Source organism: Paroedura picta, chromosome 12, assembly GCF_049243985.1.
Source record: "Paroedura picta isolate Pp20150507F chromosome 12, Ppicta_v3.0, whole genome shotgun sequence".
Taxonomy (NCBI): domain Eukaryota; kingdom Metazoa; phylum Chordata; class Lepidosauria; order Squamata; family Gekkonidae; genus Paroedura; species Paroedura picta.
In genome coordinates this window covers 9,327,322-9,351,783 of record NC_135380.1, presented here as the reverse complement: position 1 = coordinate 9,351,783, position 24,462 = coordinate 9,327,322, and the positions used below count along the sequence as shown (strand labels likewise).

At 44.7% G+C, this 24,462-nt stretch overlaps 1 long non-coding RNA gene across 4 annotated transcripts in view; it reads left to right on the top strand.

Moving 5' to 3' along the window:
• LOC143821919 (uncharacterized) overlaps window positions 1-24,462 on the top strand; it is a 63,716-nt gene that overhangs the window by 7,711 nt on the left and 31,543 nt on the right. For 3 of the 4 annotated variants that reach the window (XR_013225973.1, XR_013225970.1, XR_013225972.1), the window contains exons 3-4: window positions 822-924; window positions 12,803-12,875. This is a non-coding gene — a long non-coding RNA (uncharacterized LOC143821919). The remainder of the gene's footprint in view (window positions 1-821; window positions 925-12,802; window positions 12,876-24,462) is intronic. The other variant, XR_013225971.1, reaches the window with a different exon arrangement.

Below are 24,462 nucleotides of genomic sequence, written 5' to 3'. Positions count from 1 at the left end.
GGCGCAGAGTGGTAAGCGGCAGAAAGGCTGTCTGAAAGCTATGCCCATGAGGTTGGGAGTTTGATCCCAGCAGCCGGCTCAAGGTTGACTCAGCCTTCCACCCTTCCGAGGTCGGTAAAATGAGTACCCAGCTTGCTGGGGGTAAACGGTAATGACTGGGGAAGGCACTGGCAAACCACCCCGTATTGAGTCTGCCATGAAAACGCTAGAGGGTGTCACCCCAAGGGTCAGACATGACTCGGTGCTTGCACAGGGGATACCTTTACCTTTACCTTTAAGAGATAAATTAACTCTAATGGTAACTGGCTTTCTTAATTGTGTTATGCTCTTTTTTTTACTGCTGGGATTTCCCAAATTACACTGTAGCCTGTGTTTTTGTAACACTTCTATATGCTAATTCCAACACTCTCCATTCAAACCTCAAAAGTCATCTCTCATTGGTTGTAGCCAAGTCAGTAGATTAGTAGTGCCTCCTTTTAACAAACTAAGGGTGTAACCTTCAGGATACTTTCCAGGTAGTAAGTCCCATTTAATAACATGGGAGTTTCTTTTGAGTAAGATCTGCTTAGAATTGCTACATGTATGTCCCTTCTAAGTTGTTGCTTTTGAACCACAATGTCCCAGAAAATTTTACGGTATATTCCAGGGGAGGGTGGCGAGTTGTCATGAATGTCCTGCCCCTCTATTATGCTCCCATAACTAGATATGTAAAGAAAAACAGGGGTTTTGTACATTTAACAAGTGTAGAAGAGGAATTATGGCATATGTAGTTTTCCACCCAATAATTAGAAAAGCTTCATTTTCTGAATTTCACTTCTCAGGTGTTAAAGGGATTGGAGCTCCATCCCAAACAGTGACTCATGGGAACGTGTGGTCTCAGTTTGGCAGATAATTGGCACCAGTGGTTGAAAAAGGAATTTGCAGGTAGGCTGGTGGATCAGTTCCCAGTGTGATTTGATGCCTCCCTAAAACCCGATCCCCGTGAGGCTCCCTGTTCACTGTTATATTATTCAGTGAAATAGATCTCCACTACAGAAGAGGACAAGTTTTGCGTTCCAAGCTTTTCTTTTTACTTTTCTTTATTATTCACAAATGGGCTGGAGAACACAAAGCTGGGTGAATGGCCTCAGAGGGGCTGGGTAGTAACCTGAGAGGTGCTTAAGCCCAAAAGATTGGCTTCCTGGTCAAAATCTTTCCCAGAACTTGTGTTTAAAGTCAACGGGAGCATTCCGTGCCCAGTGACTCCAGTATAATTGCCAGCGGAGTGTACTGCATTGAATAAATGCCTCTCTCAATATCTCGGAATATCTCTCAAACACTATATTATTTCCAACCAGCAAGTAATGCTGAAGACTCCTTACTAGATGTTTACTGTACCATGTGGACTAGCTTAGCAAAGAAACAAATACATTACATATTTATAGATAGCTAGTTGGATTCTAAGGGTGGTAAACAGAGCTCTTCTTCTTTCCCACTTTCCCCTACCTGCTGCAGCCAGTTATTCCCCCTAATGCTTTCCCTATTAATCGGGACTCTCAAGAATAGTGTGGGGGGGAGGAGAGTCACAAAAACTGATTCCTTGCTTTTGCTAGCAGAAGTTTCCTTCCACTAGCAGGATCCAAGTCATTGTTTTCAGCACTTAATGATGGTTGTGAATGTTGTGTAAATAGCTTCTTTCAGTGTATACAACCTCAACACTTTTCTTACAAAGTCGTTTTTTTATACATTGTCCCATTCAGAGTTTCTTACACTTTTTTTAGCTTTAGTGTTCACATGCCTTGCTTGGTCTCATTCTACCATTTGGTACCACAACAATGGGGGTTCAGTATCCCTGAATGTTGTCAACAAACAAAAGTCACTATTTTGCTGTGTTTTCATATTATACATCAGGTAATTTAAGAGGAAACATGCAAGGGCAGTGATAATTTGCAGACAGGAATGCAAAATATCAACCCACAGGGGCTTTTGTCTGCTTTCAAAATCATGATGTGTCATGCCTCAAACCACAATGTGTTTTGTTGTTAGTTGCGAAGTTGAGTCTGACCCATCGCGACCCCATGGACAATGATCCTCCAGGCCTTCCTGTCCTCTACCATCCCCCGGAGTCCATTTAAGCTCCCCCCCTGCTTCAGTGACTCCATCCAGCCACTTCATTCTCTGTCATCCCCTTCCTCCTTTGCCCTCAAACGCTCCCAGCATTAGGCTCTTCTCCAGGGAGTCCTTCCTCCTCATGAGGTGGCCAAAGTATTTGAGTTTCATCTTCAGGATCTGGCCTTCTAAAGAGCAGTCATGGCTGATCTCCTCTAGGACTGACCAGTTTGTTTGCCTTGCAGTCCAAGGCAAGGGTAGTCAGTCTGTGGTCTTCCAGATGTTCATGGGCTACAGTTCCCATGCCAGATTAGAAGTCCGCACTCCTAACCACTACACCAAACTGGCTCTCTTCAGGTTGCTGAAGTGCTAGCAGCATGTAATGGCTAATATCGTTTGTGGTTATCATATCTTCTTGGACCCACGTAGATGACTGCTGAGTCAGAAGTGAGCCCCTGATTTTAAAAATACAACATTCTTACATGCTGTGAAATGTAAGCACACCTTACTGAAACAAACCTTTGAGCAGAACAATTTTTTATCACAAATTTTCATTGTCGCTATCTTTAGAACAGAAATCTGAAAAGTACCAAAATGCCTACCAACAACGTATAACTACGCACATCTGTTTGCTGAACTGCATCACAGAATATTATGTACCAAGCTTCTTAATAACCCTGGGTAAGGCAAAACTAAGTTAACTGTCAAGCCTTTTAAAACCTAAGCATCTGAACATATAAAACTTGACTTTACACAAGCTGGAGGCTCAGTGGTTGTCCAAACAACAATAAAATAAGTTCATGAAGTGCTTTTGTCAACCTTGAAATCTAATGAAAAGTATTTCTGTACAGAGGGTGATTCAGGCTCCAACTAAAATTACTAGTTCAGTAGTTTTCATTCCTGTCCATACTTAGCGGTGAATGTACTTGAGAAGGACTATGTATAAGTTATAAGACTGTAGATAGAAATAAAAATGCTTTAAAACTGCCATTCTTAATACCAGTTGAAGATTGAAGGTATTAAAGACAGAAGGCTTAAGCTTAGCTGCAAGTGCTCTGAAGAAACCCAGTAGCCAGGTGTTGCAAATATGACCTAAAAAAAATCCATTTGGCAGAAATGTGCACATTTACTCAGGGCTGAAGATTGACAGAAAAGTACATGGACAAGACAGTTATGTAATGTAAAGGAAAACTACAATATTTTGAATATCAGGCCAAGAGAGAGCCTGGGAAAGAACAAAGAATGACAAGGACACCAACAGCAAGAACTAAATTTCAGGTTGCATCTGCATTTGTATGTGCATAGAACTAGGCGAGGATGGAGATATAACAAAATGTGTCAGATGCATGAGGGGACTGTTCTGCATGATTGGAAGAAAACTCTTTGCCACAGTAGGGAGGGAGACACCTCCGTCGATTTGTTATCATTCATTACACCAGGATGGATATATAAGAATATGAAGGGAAGGCGCTTAAGAAAACGTAACTGGGAAAATTGTGAAGAAGCAGAATTGGATGCTCTCCCCTTGTCTGATAAATCATCACAACTTTATGGGTCAAATTCAGATGGAAAAGTTCCTCACACATGTAGTACTTTGACATCAAGTAGAACTTATTACTCTGAAGAGGTTTAATTCAGAATGGACTCTTGCTTACCCAATGCATGCGGGCTGTTGGACTTCTTCAGATGAGCTATTTACATAAGAAGAAACCTGCTGGATCAGACCTGTGGTCCATCTAGTCCAGCATCCTGTTTCAAACAGTGGCCAATCAGTGCTCCTGGAGGGCCAACCAGCAAGGTACAGAGGCCAAGGCCTTCCCCTGAGGTTGCCTCACAGTGTTGGCATTCAGAGGTTGACTGCCTCTGAAGGTGGAAGTTCTCTTTCTTCACCAAGCATGGCTGGTAGCCACTGCTATTCCTATCTTCCACAAAGCTGCCTGATCCGCATTCATAGCCATCCATGCTCACGGCCATCTCTCCGAGCAGTAAATTTCATCATTTAATTACTCACCGAGTAAAGAAGTATTTACTTTTCTTGATCCTGACTCATCTTTTGTTTAAACTGAAAAAAATCCAAGTTCAGTTTCTGTGCCACTGCAGGATATCTGCATTAGGGAATAGGCTGTTCTAGCGTCCGCTCGAATCTTGTCAACGCGATTCGTATCCCAGGGTAATCCACTGGCAAAGGCAGGCTCCTTCCTACGGATTGCTTTGCTGGATGCGAGACATGCAGGCCATGGGGAAATGTCGCCAACTATTTTGTTTTTGTTCGTTTTCTACTGGATCTGTTCCTCTCCTGTATTTAATTTCAGCCTCACACGAAGTGACTGGCTACATGAAGCTCATTCAATATCGCTCTCTCAAATAATATACCAGGACCCTTTCTGTGAGTTTCCAGATTTTAGTTTTTAAAAATCCCTTTAGAATGTGTGAGCTGTAATCTTTGCACTTTTAGGAATAGTCCATTCAAGGTGGAGCAATAGGGACAGCTGCCCTAGACAAAACATGGAATGGACATTCAAGACAATACATCACATATATGCTGGTATTAAATTGATGTAATGTTTTCATTTAAGCCTGAGATAATAAAGCAGGCTTCCAAGATGGTAGGTTACAAGCCAAGTGTTAGCCTGCTCAATGGCTTAGTAAGGGCAGCAAGCCAGGCAGAGTGGTGCCACGGCAGGCCTAAAAGAATAAAGCATGTTCAGCAGCTGAACACTGCTGGCAGAAAATTGGGGGATGTGACAGGTGTAGGGAGCAGGTGTTTTGCACAATAATGTACGTAGTGAGATCTCGTCACTGGATATCATGCCAGACAAAAAGAAGGGTAATGTACTTTATGTACTTAAATGTCATAGATCTCTTCAAAGAGCCTTGAATCAGGAAATGTATTAGTGTGCCCATCAGGGCCAGGAAAGTGAGCTTCCCACCTAGCTGAAGGGAGGGATATATGGGAATAGGGAACACTATTTCAAACGCTGAAAGGAACAGAGAGAAGGAGGACTCCATTGGCTAGAGAAGAAGAGTAGGTTCTTATAGTCAGAGGAACTGGTTACCCACCATGCGAGACAGGATGCTGGACTAGATGAACCACTGGTCCAGTCCAGCTGGGCTCTTCTTATGTTTTTATGATGTGAGAAGAGCCCTGTGCCTCTGCCTCCAGCTTTATATTTGTAAATAAAACAAATACTACAAAAAAGTTATGTCTTCAGTGCTCTGCCTTCCAAAGAGGATCAGTCTGTAAAATCACTAGCCCACGGAATGTCCCATCCCCTGGAGAAGTGGGGCGTGCATAATAATAGTGCTGAGCCAGAAATGTCTATGGATTTATAGAACTCCACTGGTCTATTTTGCACTTGAACGGCCAATAGTCCTTCCCAATACCTGCTACCAAGAGATTCTTGAACCTGGAGGGGTGGATCATTGCTCAGTGGTAGAGCATCTGGTCAATTTCCAACATCTCCAGTTAATGGTAGGGGGTAATTTGACAGCCCTTTGCCTGAGACCCTTGAAAGCTGCTGCCAAATCAAAGTACGTAGCACTAATCTTGATAAACCAGTGGTTGTGATTCAGTAGCCTTGCTTACATGTTACAGTGAAAGCACATGCATCCTGCCTGTACATCTGCCTGTAACAAAAAGCCCATGCATGTTCACTTTACAATTGAAACCAGTACCTGGATAAACATTGGGGGGGGGGGGAGCTGTTGTACAAGTGTGTTGACTATAACATGCAAATTACTCAACACTCACATTCTTAAGAATCAAGGGTATTCTGCACATGAATTGTAAGCACATTTGCTGTAGGTTATGAATGGGGCTAGTAAAAAGCAAGTTCATACATCATGGGGCTTGCACTATGCAAAGCATGCATTCTACCACTGAACCACATCCCCTCCTTATCTGAGTCATGAGAATTATAGTCTCAAAAGCTGTAAGATTCACAGCCGTCCTTTAATTCGCTCCTATGCAGGTCTGTTTGTTTCTGTGTGTGAGAGAGACACAAAAAGAGAGAGAGTGAGATTATGGTGGCGGTGAGTCCTGGTAGGCTGAAATCTTGCAAAATTACTGGGATCTTTATCCTTTGAGGCCAGGCAAAATCAATCCCAGGGAGTATTCCATGCCTTCTCTCCTGCAGGCGCTAGCAAGCACACCATTTCTGCTTAAGAATGGTATAATTGCTTTTTGTTATGCAGACAATGCTCTTACAAGCTTAAACAGGTGCTGCAGCCCATACCACTACAATGGCATTAGCAAATTACACACACACACACAGCCTGATGAGAAGTAAGCCAATAGTGGGGATCATTTCATTAAAATGGAGATCAGCATCTGATGAAATGAACGCTCAGAGAGCCAGAACCTATGAATGTTCCGTTAAGTACTCCATGGCCACGTACTTTGGGTAGGCAATTTTTATAGCGAGACACAGAGCTAAAAATAAACCAAGCAGACTGCAAGCACTTTACCCCATCCCTTCACTGCCCCCATCCTCTAACCCTACCTCCCCCTCCCAAGAGTCTGGCAGTGGCCCTGTGGGCCTTCACTGTGATCTGGAATTGAGTATGCTGTGCTGTGCTTGATTCCCTGCCTTATTTTAACACCCTGCAGATGACTACAGCAGCCCCACCAAATGGTGAAATGTACGGCATCCAGAGTATAAAAGAATGCTGCTTACTAACCAAGTCACTCTTTATTATCACAGCAGGCAATAGATTTCAGAGAGAAATACGCACCGAATGTTTATTAGACGGCGTGTCTGCCAGAGGTGGGTAATTTTGATCATTGGCCTATTACGCCGATGAATCACAGAATCTATTAATCATAGAACCGTGGGGGAAAGGGGCCATCTCTCTTCACTTGTGTGCTCCAGAGGAAGTTTTCCTTAATTGTCTCCCCTATTTTTAATATATTGCTTATGAACAACTGTGAAAGGTAAAAATCTCCCTCTCGAGCATGAGTAGCGATAACCTCGTGGTGGAAAGTAAAGAAAGCTTGTCTCGCTGCAGCCGTTCAACCCTGGTTCCTCCTGCATCGCCGCTGTGCCATTGTCAGGAAAACAGCAAGTCATGCCAACTGAGATGCAGATACCTAAGAGAGAGGCTAAGAGATTTTTAGCAAACGCTGGCAGGGGCTTATGGGAATTGTAGTTCATGAACATCTGGAGGACCACAGGTTGACTACCCCTGTTGTAGTAGACTGGGAGGGGGGAGAAGTATTGCATCTGGCTGTATCACTGAATCATGACAGCTGGAGAACCCAAAGTTATTACTATCTCTAAACCAAGTAAGCATGTTTATTATTATTTTTAGTAAATAGAAGGCCAGATACTTGGGTTTTTAAATTAAGGAGTCAGGTGAGTGCTTGCTGTTGTTTTATTTACTGCTACTCTTTGTACATTCCAGCTGCCTGAACAGGAATGGCTTAAAGGGAAAATAAACTGGCATTGCTAAAAAATATTTTCCCCTTTACAGTTCATAATTTGACTTAATGCACACTCCTCTATTGCTTTGTACCTCACCTCGATTGCTGCAGTTTGTTTTAATAAACCTGTAAGTGCTCTCTAAGGCTCCGGTTGCTTACAGCACTTACCAAATAAGCGGCTTTTCTTTTCTTACGAGGTGGTGGAGGAACGTGCCATTGAGTCACAGATGACTTATGATAACCCTGTCGGGTTTTTAAGGCCAGAGACATTCAGAAGTGATTTGCAGTGGCCTGCTTCCACAAAGCAACCATGGCCTTATTCCAAAAGCTCAACACGGCTGACCCCGCTTGGTTTCCAAGATGTGACAGGATTGGGCTAGCCTGGGCCATCAAGGTCTAGGTAGGTTTTACATATTATTCATTTATCACATGGCATGTATGTGGTGTAGCCAGGATATTCTAAGAGATGGCTGGAGGGGTTTACCATTGCCTGCCCCCATGTCACAATCCTGGGATTCTTTGCAGGTTGCCCTTTCAAGGGCTAGCCAGAGTCAACCCTTCTTAGCTTCTGAGATCTGATTTATTTATTTTTTAATTTATATTTATAGCCTGCCCCTCTTGAACCAGTTATCTTGGGGCAGCTTGCAACAATACAACCATACAACAATTAATGGGATTGGATCTTCCTGGACTATCCAGATCTGGTGATTTAACATAGGCTGGGAGAAATGGCCTCCTAAGCCAATAAGGACTATCACTTGTCTTGAATCATCAGCGACTTGACAGTCCACAGGTATTATATCACACAGGTATGTTCTTTAGAGGTCGGCCACTGCTCCCTGTTAAGCTCCCATCTGAAGTCTAGAGACTTCCAGGGGAACCAACTTTAACCATTAGGAGTCCAAATGGACCCAGCCAGGGTTGAGGCCATGGTTCATTGGCAGGAACCCAGAACCTGGACAAATGTACTACAGTTCTTAAATTTCATGAACGACTATCGGCAGTCCATCACCGACTTGGGATCCCTGGCGGTATCAGTTGCCTGGATCGATGGCAGTGTGTTTGCATGAATGTGTGAATGTCTCAAGGACGCTGAAAGAGTTTGTACAAAAGCAGACATATTAGGTTCACACATGGATTTTCACAATGGTTGCATGAAAAACTAGTGATAGCTAACTAGCTCTTGATGCATGATAACCTAACTTTCCACTCTGCAGTCCCAGTGGCTCCTTAGACTCAGCCAGGGCCTTATTCTTAATTCTGTTCCTTTAAGACTGCATTTCTAGACTCACATGCTTGAGCATATACATTCTAACAGAATTTGTCTATGTCCTTTTTCCCTAACCCCATCATTTCAACCTACTTTCCCCATTGCCAACATGAATGAGGAGGCAAAAAAGATAAAAACAAAAGGAAAGAAAGGAATGGTGAGAGTAAACGGAAAAAGGGAAATAATGGAGGGGGAAGGTGCTAATGAGTTTGTCTGAGATTCATCAAAAGCTCATAGGAATCTCATCTGTTCTCTGAAGCTTGTGGGATACCTCTTCTTCTGAAGGCAAAGAAATATGAGGGTGATAGTAGCACAAAGCCAAGAAAACGACAGATGTGTGTTGCCACATAACACCAAATACCTTCTACCTTTCATCTCACTTTTGCTGACTACTAATTCGGAATTACACACATTTCTCCTTAGAACTACACTTGTAAGAACACAAGAATATAAGGGAAGCCATGATGGATCAGGTCAATGTGTCAGGAGGTCCACCAGCGGCAGCCAGAACTCCAGAAGCCCTCCCACTGTGGCCTCCCCAAGCATCAAGAATATAGAACATCACTGCCCCAAACTGGTTTAGTTACATATTTAGAGCTACATTTCTCATGTACATGAGAGTATACATTCTAACAAAACACTTTAGTTCATATAACCCTGTAAGCATACCTAAGATTTGTTGTTACCCACCCTGGGCTGCACAGGGAATGGTGGGTTATAAGAATAAAGTTATTGTGATTGCTTTTGTTAACCCCTCTTGTACATTTGCAGGGGCCAAGGAACACGCATTATAATAATGAGGGAGTCGAATTACATTTAATTTAATAAAGAGGCAGCGTTTAATTACAAAGCATGGAAGGGGGCAGAGTGGAATCGGATGCCAGCTGCTGCTTTGGTAGCAATCTGTTTTCTGTGTGATATGCAGTCCTACCTTGATTCACTGACTTCCAATGCAATTCTAAGTTGAGTCCTGCCCTTCTATGGCTAGCCTGATCTCATCAGATTTTGGAAGCTAAGCAGGATCATCCCCAGTTTATACTCAGCTGAGAGTCCACCTGGGTAGTCTAGAGTTGCTGCACAGAGGGAGGCAAAGGCAAACCACTTCTCAACATCTCTTACCTTGAAAACCCTACAGGAGCCTTCCTCAACTTTCTTGCTGTTGAGAAACCCCCGAAACGTTCCTCAGGCTTCAAGAACCCCTAGAAGTGGTGAATTGTACAGAATATGGCTGGGAAGCTAAGCTGTGTACATGTCCATTTGAGAGCCCTCCTCTTCCTAACCCTTCCAGGCCCATTATTGGCCATATTGGGAAGGGGGGCAGAGTGACATGACCATATATCATCATATTGCCTAATAAATGTTTAACACATTTTTAAAATATCTAAAACATTTATTAACTCCCACTCATTTGGGAAACCCTTCCAGGGTCATCAAGAAACCCCAGGGTTTCACAAAACTCTGCTTGTGAAAGCCTGCCTTTTGAGGGGAGGAGGAAAAGGAAGGGGAAGAGGAAGAAGAGCCCAACCCTGCTTAGAATGGCATAATTAAGAGAAGAATTATCTTTTATTGATTATTATTTATTTATTATATCAATTCTTATCCCGTCACTCTCCATGGAGTTGTGGTGGGTTACATAAAACTAAGTAAATCCTCCAGTAAAACAGCAGTTTTGCTGTGTATCATAAAACACACAAGAGGTGGCATAGCCCCATTCCTCCCCCATCCTACAATCAATCATCACAGGGTAGCAGTTCGCAGAATGGTATCACATTGGCTGTAGGAGGAGCTCTAGTTGCTCCTGGTCCCAGCCTCAACCAAAGACCTTGCGGAAGAGCTCCGTTTTTCAGGCTCTGCAGAACTGAGAAAGCTCCATCAGGGCCCTCAGCTCTTCTGGGAGTTTGTTCCACCAGATTGGGGCCAGGACTGAAAAAGCCCTGGCCTGGGTCAAGGCCAGGTGTGCTTCTCTGGGGTCAGGGACCACAAGCAGATTAGCACCCACAGAGCGAAGAAACCTGAGGGGGGCATAGGGAGACAAGCAGTCCCTCAGATAGGCAGGGCCCAAGCCGTGGATGGCCTTAAAGGTTACTACCAAAATCTTCAATTTGATCCAGGCCACAACTGGCAACCAATGCAGCTGCCTCAGAACAGGCTGGATATGGGCCCTCCACGATGTGCCAGTGAGGACCCTAGGAGCTGCATTTTGTACCAGCTGTAATTCCCGGGTCAAAGACAAGGGTAGGCCTGTATTGAGTGAGTTACAGAAATCTAATCTGGAGGTGACCGTTGCATGGATCACTAAGCAGTCCAAGGGCAGGTAGGGTGCTAATAGCCTCACCTGGCGAAGGTGGAAAAACACCTGTGACCTGGGCCTCCATAAAAAGGGAGGTATCCAGAATCACCCCCACATTTTCTCCAGCAATCTACTGCCCATTGTATTACCCCAGCTAGCTTGTTTCCATTAAAGATGCTTTTACATTCTCCAAGGTCCTTTCTTTGTTTACTTGCACAATTTAAACCCAGAGGTTATTCCTTCTGACTCCTGGGTTTACACGAAGGATTCGTTGACCCCTCACATTTTTGACAAATCCGGGTGGATGGACACAAGCTGCAGATCGCCTTAAGGTCACTGAACAGACCACTCAGCAAGAAGCAGACGCTGAGGGTTTCCTGAGCTGACTGTACAGGGACAATAAACGTTCTGGCTTGGCCTGAAGATTCTTCCTTCTTCGTTCACATCTTTGTTTCTTAAGCCACTTTGTATTGATCTTCTTTGAGATGCAAAAGGAAATAAAAGCGAAACTGAGAAAGGAGGGGGGTGTAGATTTTAAAAGATCTATAGTCGCACAGATGCCAAGTAGGTCAAGAGCACAGTGCGCTTTTTAAAAACAATGGCGATGATTAAGAAAGCATAAAAGGGAAGAACTTCAGCACAGTACAGTTTAGCGAATGAGTTTAAAAGCACTGCAGCATCTATAGCTCTACCCACATACTGGTTTCCCAGTTGCGGAATTTATTGATAATGCAAAAACCCACATGCATTCTGCATGTTGTGCGGTCAGTAGATCTGAAAGTATAGTTGGTTTCTATATCTAATCAATGAATTGCTTACTTTCCCACTGCAAACTGGCTTTTGGGGGAGGGTCTCTTTTCAGCCTAGAAAGGGGTATTGGGCAGATTCATGGAAAAAAATCCACCAGGGTCAATTAGCCACAATGGCTAAATGGAACCCCCATGTTCAGATGCAGTCTGCCGTAGAACAAGATTCTGGACAGATGGATTTGGTCTCATCCAGCTGAGTTTTTCTTATGTTCTTACATTTCTGCCAGCCTTTTTTTTTTTTTACTAAAACCACCATGAACACAAACAGAGCTGTTGCTTCACCGATTTATTATTAATCATTTCTACGTTGTTTTTAGCACTCAAGAGTGCTCTGTCATAGCCTTACAAAGGGGACTGTTTGTATTGCTGTTTGGCCAGAGGGCACGGGTGGCCAGTGGGAAGGAACTCAGAGAGAATTACTTTGCTCCGAGCCATTCCGAGTTCATGACCGGAGCACGAGTTGAAATCGAGGTTTCCCAATCCAGGCCTCAGCATTATCGGTTGGATCGCAGGGGGGGTCTTAAAGAGTTTGTATCATGCAGTGGTCTCACTGTGCAAAAAGGGCTGCAGCTGGGTTGGTGGAAAACCCCTTCAATAGAATTCATTTTGAGAGCTTGCAATGTCTATAGGAAAAGCCACCCATAGATCCACAAGCTGTTATTCTTGGGTAGGCTTCGTTCCTGGGAATGAAATTCATTACAAAAAGGTCAACGCATGGAAAGACACGGAGCAAAAACATCCATGCTTGGTCATTTGAACTGTGACTCACAAGTGGTGTTGCCAGTAAAGCACTAATAGGGTCCCAGAGGGGGAAGCTCCGGCCCTGGTCAAAAACCCAGCGAGGCACCCAAGCCACTCTTCAGAGGAGCACATAAATATTTCACCACTGGCTGAACTTAGCTATTCTCTCTGTCCTTGTCCAGCCTTTTGCAACCTTTTGACCATGGAGGAAACCTTGAAAGTGGTGCCATGCCCCTTCAGAGAAGAGAGCATGGGGTAAGATGCAGGAGCCAGCCAATTAATCAATCGATCAATCGTTTATTGTTTCCATGGTGAAGAAAGAGACTAGGCCCGTAGAGCAGGGGTAGTCAACCTGTGGTCCTCCAGATGACCATGGACTACAATTCTCATGAGCCCCTGCCAGCAAACGCTGTAGTCCATGGACATCTGGAGGACCACAGGTTGACTACCCCTGCTGTAGAGCAACAGGGGGGGTGGGCGGGCTCCAGTGACATCTAGTGATGTCAGCAACCATACAAAATTTTGAAGAAAACCATGGGGAGCCCTAGCATAATAAGCATCCTTGACTGCCCCTGATGTTGCTTTGCACCTACCCGGGTGCCTCCAAGCAACAATCCTGCATGGGGTGATGATGTCTCTTTGGGTTGTGTGCCAATCCCCTTTCAGCTGACATTACAGCTCAGATGGTTCTTCCAAGCCTCCAGGAAAGGATGTGCTACAGATGTCAATTGTAAAAATCCATTTTACAAGGACTGTCAGAATTTTTGGACTAGGATTTGGTAATGACAGCATCACAATATCTGACGAGCGTTGTGTTTTGTTGTGGCGATGATTGGATGCAAATGTTTCTTCAGGCTACGGAATGCCAGAAATTGCTGCAGTAGAATTAGTTAAGTGAACCGTATTTAAAAACAGGCCCAGTCTTGATGAGCTTTTATTCAAATGCTTATCCCTCAGTCATCCTCAAGGGATTTAGAATGCTCTTGTGTTTCCAAGCAGACTCTGGAGAGGTTGGGTACAAATGCTCTACATAAGTAGATAAAAATGTCCGTCAGGTTTCCTCTGAGGGTTCCCACCTGACCTGATGACAGCAGGAGCTGCTAGGTACACATCCCTCTTGATGTCATCTCCTGTATTTTACGCAGGTCCTTCAATAAGCATTGAACTCTGGCACCGAGCTTTGTAAACCTCTGAAGTTGGCTCTAAAAAAATAATCTGAATCACTTTCCTGAATATGTCAAAAAAAGGAGTCTTGAACATGTCATCCTGTTGACCTCCACTCCACTGCATCACACTCACGCCCAGCTAGTTTAAACATTCGGGCGGTTGTATACATGAGTGAACCACCCCTGTGATTTGACTCTGTAAACATCCCTGCATCGTTATTTGTATTGGGTCGAATGATTTATACTGCTGGATTGCTTTCACGCTGACAAATTCCTTGTTGATTGTGGTCACACGTTCAGTTTCCATGCTGAATGTGGTACAGAAACGGTGCCCCTGAAATGCAACTCCCCCCCACACACACACACACGCCTCCATTGCAACTGGGTGATCCCTGTGTGGCCCCTCCCAAGGGAAGGGGAACCTCGGACTTGTGCCTATGGCAGATTGTCCCTGTCCTGATCTTTGAGATGGGGCGACCCCAACAGGGGATGTGGTTTTGGATTGGCAAAAGCCCCCCAGGACTTTCCCCAGGAATCTTAATGACCAATCTGCCCCTGTCAATAAGGTTCAGAGGATTTCTCTTGGTGAAACTGTGGGGAAGGGAAAGGGTTAACTCTCCCCCCCCACACACACACACACTCCACTACTATGGCCCTGGTCCAGACACCAAAGAGCTGCTTCTAAAGAAAACATGAGATCACGTATCTCCAGCATCCCATCGAGCTTTGTACTCTGAACCCTAGCATTTAGTATCCTCTAACTATATTTCTTTGTTAGCCGAACCATCCCATTTCTTAGAGGATGTGGAAGAAAGGAAATGCCTGCTTTAGAAATGCCCTTGTAGCATCTGAAAGAAAGGCATGTCCAAATGAATGGTGCAGGGAGCTGTTGATTTCACTTTGTCCTCTCTGCATGCCTCGTTCATACCTCGCCCCTTTCACAAAGGCCCTACTGTACAAGACAAGGGTCTATGGATCCGTGGCCACCGCTTTGCTTTAGAATTCGGCAGCGGCCCAAAGAGCTACTTCAGACGCATCCGAGGGCTTGGGCATGTTTAATGGGATTCAGCCTTTTTTGTTCTCCAGGCAGCAGATTTTTCCATCCACCAGCTCTTTGTCACGTCACAAAGTGCTTTGGAAAGGCTCCTCGAGGCTCCCAAGTGTTTTGCTGTGTAGCAGGAGACGCTGTTTTTCAGGAAACTCCAGCCCAAAGCCTTCGGGGCATGCAATTACCTGGATCCCGGCCCCGCTATCTGATTTCCTGCCTGTTTTGATCCTGCAAAGGATCCCAGCATATTCCAATGCAAAGACAGACGCACACGTTTTACCTGCCGGGTTTAGTGGTGGACAAAAAGGGGGTATCCTCCTGTTCTTGAAAGGATCTCAGAGTGCATCTCTAAAGTGATCTCATTTTACACTCCCAGCAACTGTGTCACAGGCGAGGCCGGGAGATCCCAATGAACTGAGCTGACCACAGTGGCTCAACCTCAAACCACACAAAACGGGAGGTACAAAGCCAGGTCTTACGCTGTATTTCGAAACCTTTAAAAGTGGCTGGTGGGGGCTCATCAAAACCAGGGCTGCAGTGCTTTGGGATTAACCTTTTCCTTCCTTTTCCCCGTTAAAAAAACCGTGGCTTGGGCCCTGCCAATCTGCAGGACCACCTGTCTCCTTATACCCTCCCCCCCCACAGGGCTCTCCACTCTGTGAGTGCTAACCTACTAGAGGTCCCTGGCCCTAAGGAAGTATGCCTGGCCTCGAACCAGGCCAGGGCCTTTTTGGTCCTGGCTCCGACCTGGTGGACTGAGCTCCCAGGAGACCTTCGGTCCCTGATGGAGCTATCAGCATTCCACAGGGCCTGCAACGTGGAGCTTTTCTGCCAGGTCTTTGGCTGAGGTCAGGGCTAGGAACAACAAGGCCCCTCCCTCAGGCTATGTGGGGACATCTACCATACCCCGCCCATACGAATGTCTGCGGGGAATGGCAGGCGGGGGGGGGGGGAATTGAGCTGCCAGTCTTGATTCAGGTTGCTTATTTTTAATGTTCTGTCAGCATTGTTATGGGGGACTATATGGAGTTTTATATGTTTTATATAGGGATTTTATATTGTAACCCACCACAAGTCTCTAGAAAGCAGTGGGCAATGAATGAATGAATGAATGAATGAATGAATGAATGAATGAATGAATGAATGAATGAATGAATGAATTGTAGCCCCAGCAGGACAAAATGACATATGCCCATATTGCAGTGTGTGTGTTTGTGTGTGTAAAATGCTGTTGAGTCACAGCCAATTTACGGTGGCCCCATACATTTTGTTCCAAGGCAAGAGGCATTCAGAGGTTGTTTTCCATTGCCTGCTTCTGCATGGTAACCCTGACCTGCCTTGGTGGTCTCCCATCCAAGTACTCACCAGCCCTACTTCTGAGAGGCTGGCAAGATCAGGTCAACTTGGACCACCCCTATTTACCTGTGTTTTTCCCCTGCTAGGGCTGATAAGACTCTGGGGGGAGAGATTCATTAGCCTCCTCCTCCCCCCCCCCACCAGCTTTGCAATTCCCATCAAAGCCACCCCCACTTTTTAACTTTAAAACAACACATCAGAACATCCAGTCCTGTTGTGCTGCAGATCGTGACCTCCTTTCACTACATTGTAGTGATACATTTATTTGTATATAGCCATAGGCCTTTACAAAATATAAAATTCTAATTTATAACAGTAAAATAGAATAAAAGAACAGTATAAAAATATAAAATGTAAGACCAAAGAACTGAAGCAGCATACATGAGTACAGAGTGCAAGAGTGTTAAGAGCTTGCCTTAACAGTGTTGGCCCTTATTTTCCTTGCAGCCAAAGCAAAAAGAGCGGTTTTATATGATACTTGGTCAGACAACAACTTGGTCAGATAAAAGATAGATTGTCTTTTCAGCAACAAAGGACTGGTTTAAGCTCCTTAAAATCTCGCTGAGGAATTTGGCCCTGGGTTGAGTGTAAAGTAAGCAGTCAAATATAATATATGTATATTCACTACATATAGAAATGTATTCTGGCAAACTGAACCCATTATTCCAAAGTCTTGTGCATTCTGCAGCAAGAAGAACCAGGCTGTGGTTTCTGTAACATCACACCCTGGCTGAGGAACGCTGACATATTTTTGTCATCAGGTTGAGGTCCTCTGGTTCTTCGGCAACGGCTGGGTTCTCAGAGCTCTTTGGCACCACTTTGCCGTATCAAGTGTTCCTTGACACTTGTGGAGTTGCCTGATAAATTTAAACAAGATGCGGACAATCCCTAAACAGTGGCTTTGCGTGCTGGCTGAGTATCCCTCAAAATAATTGAACGGTCTGGTCAAAAGCTGCCAATCCTCCACCCCCTTTTATTTTTTTGAAACTGTTCTACGCCAAGCTTGATAGAACTGCTGATGGGAGCTACTGGCAAAGCCAATTGGAGGGCCATGTGCAGTGCAGATCCCTGATTGGAAACATGCATTATCTGCTTGTTGCTCACAGCCTGGTTGCTGAATATTCGAGAGGGGCTGGAAGTATGCATGTGTGTTTGCAAAGAGAGGAGGACAGTTTTCCCCTACCTTCTTCTTTCTTTCCTTGCCACCTCACTTGTGGTGTGGGGGCAGCTGGGGGGAACAAGGATGGGTGTTGTGGGCACCCTAGTCTCACCTCCCCATGGGAGGGTGCATCATGGTTGCCCCAGGCAAGAGCAGTGCTCATCCCGCCAAACATATTCCTGTGGAGACCATTAGAAGTTTCTCTCTCTCTCTCTCTCTCTCTCTCTCTGGCAATTGCTGCAGAAGCACTATACAATCTCAAAAATAATGCAACGTTAAAATAAAAATAAAATGCACTAAAATGATGCAACAATTGTTACCTGCAAGTAGTTGGGGAGGGGCTGTGGCTCAGTGGTAGAGCATCTGCTGGGCTTGCAGAAGAATCTGCAAGTTGAAAGGACCAGACAGGAGGCCACGTGAAAGACCTTGGCCTGAGACCTTGGAGAGCCGCTGCCAGTCTGAGAAGACATCACCGACCTTGATGGGCCAATGGTCTGATTCAGTCTGAGCAGTATGTGTATTCTTGTGTACACCATGTTTCATATCGCAACCACTACATCTCCAAGTCTTTCAGCAGTTCAACAAGAATCACTGTTGCTAGTTGCATGTCTCTTCCTGACATTAAAGGAAAGAGGAAGGACTCTTTCTCCTCGCTCCAGTTTCCCTTCCGGCAAATAAGGACAACTCTACTCAACCTACAACAAGGAGAAACGATGAACTGGGAGAGATTTTGCAATATTTGGATGATGAAAGAAAAGGTACAGACTCTGAGTTGTCGCGTTATTCCTCCTCTTTTGCAGTGTCAGAAACTGTTTTAATCTACACAGCTGCCTTAGGCATTCAAGAGCCACTGAAAGACCTTTAAAGGAACAAATTCTCTCTTCCTTTTCCCTAGGCATGGAATAGAAGTGTCATAATTATAGAGGAGAGCCAGCTATCTTGTAGTGCCAGAGAAGGTATACAAAAAAGAGAAAGAAAAATTGCTGAGAAAGCAGCTAATGGAAGAGGAGAGTGAAGAGGGAGGTTTTCACACGAGGAAATCGCTGAGCAAAATCAACCAGACCTTTCAGAAAAACATGGTTGATAAAGAATTCTAATTATATTGGAGGCAGCACTGTGGGCGGGGCAGATGCAGCCTTCCTTAGGCGGAAAAATTTGATGGCATTTTTTCTGAGCTCTGGGGACATTCATGCTGGATTTCTTTAATGGAATCATTGTGGGGAAGTCCTTGAAGACAGGGGTGGTCAACCTGTGGTCCTCCAGATGTCCATGGACTACAATTCCCATGAGCCATGCCAGTGTTTGCTGGCAGGGGCTCATGGGAATTGTAGTCCATGGACATCTGGAGGACCACAAGTGGACTACCCCTGCTTGAAGACAGCTCAATAGGCTTCAGTTACTATGAAATACAGCTGTGAGGCTCTCGATGGGCATAAGACCTAGAAACACAACTTGCCGGTTCTAAAAGTACAGTGCTGGCTGCCAGTTGGAGACACTACCAAATTTTACAGCTCTCCTCTTCTGGCTTGAAAGATCCTAATTCATTTTTCCTTTTCCTTTTCAAATACACAGGTTTTCTGCTTTCCTACGCCAAATGCTTTCCTATTTGAATTGTGCAAAGCTTGATATTATTTTTTAATTGAGCTTGAGGTGGTTCTTATATGCTGCTTTTCTCTACCCAAAGGAGTCTCAAAGTGGCTTACATTCACATTCCCTTTCCTCTCCCCACATCAGACACCCCGTGAGGGAGGTGAGGCTGAGAGAGCCCTGATATTACTGAAGAAGAAGAGTTGGTTCTTATATGCCGCTTTTCTCTACCCAAAGGAGTCTCAAAGCTGCTTACAGTCTCCTTCCCTTTCCTCTCCCCACAACAGACACCCTGTGAGGGAGGTGAGGCTGAGAGAGCCCTAATATCCCTGCACCTACATCCTGTCCCTTTGCAGTACACTGAAAATTTATCTCCCTGTATATGTTGGCAGAGTTTAAATTTGCAAAGAGGTATACAGCACCAGACTGCTTAAAATAATAAAATACTGCTATTGTGAAGAGAAAGAGTGAGGAGATAAAGAGTCCTAGTAGTCTAACCAACTCTGTTGGTTCTGTTCTGGAAGCAAACAGGGAGGAAATATGCTCAAAGGAGCAGGAAATCTCCAAAGAGCCAATCACTGGAGGGGATTATTTGAAAAACATCAGGAAGTTCCTAAACTAACTAAGCTAAATACACCCCCCCCCTTTGATGCCCCCTGTGAGAATTCTTGCCTATTCCAACAGTATAAATAAAGTATAAATAAATATAGAGAGCCAGCTTGGTGGAGTGGTTAAGAGTGGCGGCTTCTAATCCGGTGGACTGGGTTTGATTCACCGCTCCTCCTCTACATGCAGCCAACTGGATGATCTTGGCCTAGTCACAGCCTTGATAGTACTGTTCTGACCAACCAGTCTTGTCTGAGCTCTCTCAGCCCACCTCCCTCACAGGGTGTCTGTTGACGAGAGAGGAAGGGTAGGAGATTGTAAGCCACATTGAGACTCCTTTGGGTAGAAAAAAGTGGCATATAAGAACCAACTCTTCTTCTTCAGTAATATCAGGGCTCTCTCAGCCTCACCTCCCTCACAAGGTGTCTGTTGTGGGGAGAGGAATGGAAGGTGATTGGAAGCTGCTTTGAGACTCCTTCGGGTAGAGAAAAGCAGGGTATAAAAACTAACTCTTCTTCTTTAGACATCGCTATACCAGTCTGCGCTGACCTGAATGGCCCAGATTAGATTGCTCGATTCTGCACTCCCCCACATGCAGCCAGCCAGGTGACCTTGGGCTCGCCACAGTGCCGATAAAGCTGTTCTGACTGAGCAGTGATATCAGAGCTCTCTCAGCCTCACCCACCTCACAGGGTGTCTGTTGTAGGGAGAGGAATGGGAAGGTGACTGTAAGCCACTTTGAGCCTCCTTCGGGTAGAGAAAAGCAGCATACAAGAACCAACTCTTCTTTGTCGTCTTCTTCTTGCCAGATCTCCAGAGCTAAGCAGGGTCAGCTCTGTTTAGATCTTGGATGGGAGACCACTAAGCATCTTCAGGGTTACTATGCAGGGGCTAGCAAGGGCAAACCATCTCTGTGTGTCTCTTGTCCTGAAAACCCCATGGCTGAGACATGATAGCACTGTCTACCATCACACCTCATTTGCTGCTGTGCCAGATTGCACAGTGGCAGCTACTATCCTTATGGTACTTCCTTCTGAGGAAATGCACATTCGCTCATGCCGTAAATTCCGCCGTGTTTATTGCAACTGAGGCATGCCTCGCTTTATGTAAATCAGCAACGCAATGTATATCCATGAATCAACTGATACCATCACGGGAGTATTACCAGGTGATTCACCCCTGCTTTGCCGCCAGGTAAACAAGATGCCTGGAAGCAGTCTGTGGAATATAATGAGCTCAGAAACCCAGCAACAGTGAGTTAGTAGCGCAGTCCGGGAGAACGGGCCGAGGCTGATCTCCCTAGCCCTCACCTTAAAGCCAACCATAACATAACTTCAAAATCAAAACTGACGCCAAAGAGAGAGAGAGAGAGAAAAGGGTCATATTTGCTGCCCTTCTGTGCTTTCAGCTCTGGCAGAACCAAATGCATGTGCGGTAATGGAAAAGAGGGGTGAAAATTAAAGGTCGTGATGCACGGCTAACCTTTATAGCAGCCTGTCCTTTGATTCTTGCTGGCTGGCTGGAGTCTTTTCAGTCTCTGGAGATCAGAAGAATTATTTTGCTTTTTAGCATCGTCTCAATCCAGGCATTGTCTTTAGCCGGTTGTAGTAATGACAAAGGTCCCCGCGTTCTGGAGATAATGCCTCGGAAATAAGATTTATACACCACACATCTTAGCAAGCCTTCTAACAAAGAGGCCTAAAGATCGGGCCAGAAATGTATTGCAATTTATCTCTCAGACCTCTCTTCCACTCCTCTCTCTGATTCCTCCCCTCCCAGTTTCGTGTTCTCAGAACTGCCGGGTCATGGGATTACATCTGGGAAGAGCTTTTGATATTTTTTAAAACTCTCCTTCAGAGCTCGGGATTATTTACACCCCTCTTGCCGCTTCACAGGATGTTGTGCTGCTGGAAAGGGCATGCTCCGGGGAAAGGAGGTGGATTTGTTATTTATGCAAAAGCTCACATTTTGTGCTCCAGCCTGGAATGAGCTCTTGAGCTGACTTATAATAAGACAATAAAAACATGATTTAAACAACCAGCACCAAATTAAAACACTGCAAACAGTTTTTAAATGATACAAGAAACAGCCAAGGTATTTTTTTTAATGGATTCATTTCATTCATTCCGTACCTTTCTCCCCAGCAGGGACCCAAAGCATTCTCCTCCCCATCATGTTATCCTCATGACAACCCTGTGCTTGTTTGATTTATACAACGTGGCACTCAAAGCTAGAATCCCCCACCTGCATTCTGAAGTGGTGCAGTCCATTTAAGGTAGCCAGCTAGAGATTTTTTTGGGGGGAAGGGGTGGAGCCTGAGCAGGGGTTGTGAAGAGGTGGGGCTTCAATGAGGTTGATGCTATACAGTTCCCCTTCCAAAGTGACCCTTATCACCAAATGAACTGATCTCTGTTGCCTGGAGATCAGGTGGAATCCCAGAAATGTGGCAGTCCTGAGTCCATTCCAGGAGAAGAGATGAATGATGGCAGACAGACAGGACAAAATGCAGAGGGAGGGAGTTTTGATAAAAATGCGGGGCAGAAATGGGACAGTAAAAAGTTACAGCCTCCAAGCTCACCCAACAAAGAAAGGCAAATATAATAGAGTGCAACAAAACAAGAGGGCATGTGGCAAAGGAGGCAGAGAGGACACAGGAGTGCATAGAACAGGTTGTATAGGAAAAAAGATGGCAGTATAAAGTGTCTGTGCTAGATTTTGGGCCTTAGTGGCCTTCTTCTGTGGAGCCACTATACAGGTTGTTCTTATTGTCTGTTCTTGTCCAGTATTTGTTAATGTGATCTGGATTTGGGCAGAAACACCACAATATGATATCCGCATTGCAGTGCATCTGTTACCAAAAATATACATATCTCCTGAATATTGGCTGAGGAAATTAGTGAATTCTAGGAGACTTCTGAGGAAGAGGGACAATAAGTGATATCTCCACCAATGTACACAGGGGGATTATCCTGATCAGCAAGCTCAGACAGGGGCCAAATTTGAAATTAAACAAAATGCTTGTTAATTAAAAAAAATAAAGCCCTAACACACTTTCATACAATTTAAACTAACACAAGCACACAAGAAGAAAGAAAAGTGTTGAAATGGTGCAAAAGGGAGTATAATTCAGGTAAGAGAAAGATCAATAGCTACCTTCCACAATGTGAAGAAGGTCCAGAGGATAGTCAGGATGATGAACTGCATATTGGGTGCATGGTTGGTTCCAGGAAGAACACACACAAGACTAAGCCAAGAGTGTCTGTTTAAATAGACAGTTTCATGCCCTAAGGACAAGCTTGGGTGGTTTATCCCTAAAACAAAGAATTTAATTGGTTTGCTGGGGTAAGACGAAAAGATGGAGACCAGCTAATGACCGTAGCAAGTTTGTGACAAAAGATCTTTGATTGGGTTACCAGTGAATCTCTGGTGTGATGGAAGTCATTGAGAGTGGGAGATTCTCAGGTCGTTGCATTTCCAATTTAAATGGGTGCTCTGGTGTGGCAAGCCATTAAGCTAAAATGGGCTTGATGATCTGGCAATTATGGATGGGAAAACAGCTGAGGTGGATAAATTAATTAGGAATTGAATTAGGAAATGAATGGCCACAGGTGTGGGGAAAGTGCTGAAGGCTATCAGAGAAATTAACAAACTGCCGGGACCCAATGATACAATTGTTAACCCATTCCTGGGTGAAGGAAAGGTCAATGACAAGGCCCCTTGTGTGATTGTTAATGTCAGTCTACATGCTTCAAGATCCTCTCAGAGGGATACAGCATCTCATCAGCGCAAGCATATTACAACTATTACTGTTGTACAAACATGGCTAGACCAGCTCCCAGGCCAATTGCACTTTGCTAGCAAGCCGACAGCAATATTATCAAAAAGAGGTTTGCTAGCAAACTCCCCCTTTGCACAGGGAGGGGTCTGGACACTAACGTATCTTCCCCACCATTGGAGGTACTATGCGTCTAACTCTACCTGCTTCAGAAAGCAGAGGTGAGACTCAGAAGTGGTAGCAGCAGCTAGGCCAAGTGGACTGATTCGGGTAGTTCAGACATGACAGGCTTATGTTCCACTCAGACCCTGGGGCTTGCCACCTACAGGCTGGGCCTGGAGATCTCCTGTAATTACAATTGATCTCCAGACTACAGAGATCAGTTCCTCTGGAGAAAATGGCTGTGTTGGAGGGTGAACTTATGATGTATTAGACTTAGATATTATACTTTGCTGAGATTCCCTCTCCTTAAGCTCCATCCTATATCACCAGGAATTTTCCAGGATGGAGTTGGTAACCCGAGGATGGACACAGTCATATAACAAAAAAAAGAAAAGAAGAAGAGTTGAAGAGTTGTTTTTTTAGTACCCGACTTTTCACTCCCTGAAGGAGTCTCAAAGCAGCCTTCCCTTCCTCTCCCCACAACAGTACCCTGTGAGGTAGGTGGGGTTAAGAGAGCTCTGAGAGAAACTGTGACTGACCCAAGGTCACCCAGCCGGCTGCATGTGGAGGAGGAGGAGGGAGAATCAAGCCGGTTCCTTAGATTAGAGGCTACTGCTCTTAACTACTACCCTAAGAATTTTTGTTCTACTTGGTATATTATTGCTGTTGTTCTAGGTGCAGGATAGGGGAGACAGGAACAGCTATATTGTGGCATATGGGTAATATGGACACAATTTTGTAAAAAATAATGTATTTTCTTTGTACATATGCGAAGTGTAGCAATGTAAGAATGTAAGCGGGGCTCAACCATATTCTTTTTTCCAGGGCATAACAATTCTAGCGTTACTCTGAAGATTAAAGGTTGAGAGATACTTCTGGTAGTGCAAGCCAAGAACACCTTGGAGTGTGCAAAGGATTTTAAAAGAAAAGTTTTGTGACATGTGACAGAAGTCTTCTGTGTAGTTTCTGGTTGTGATGCAACC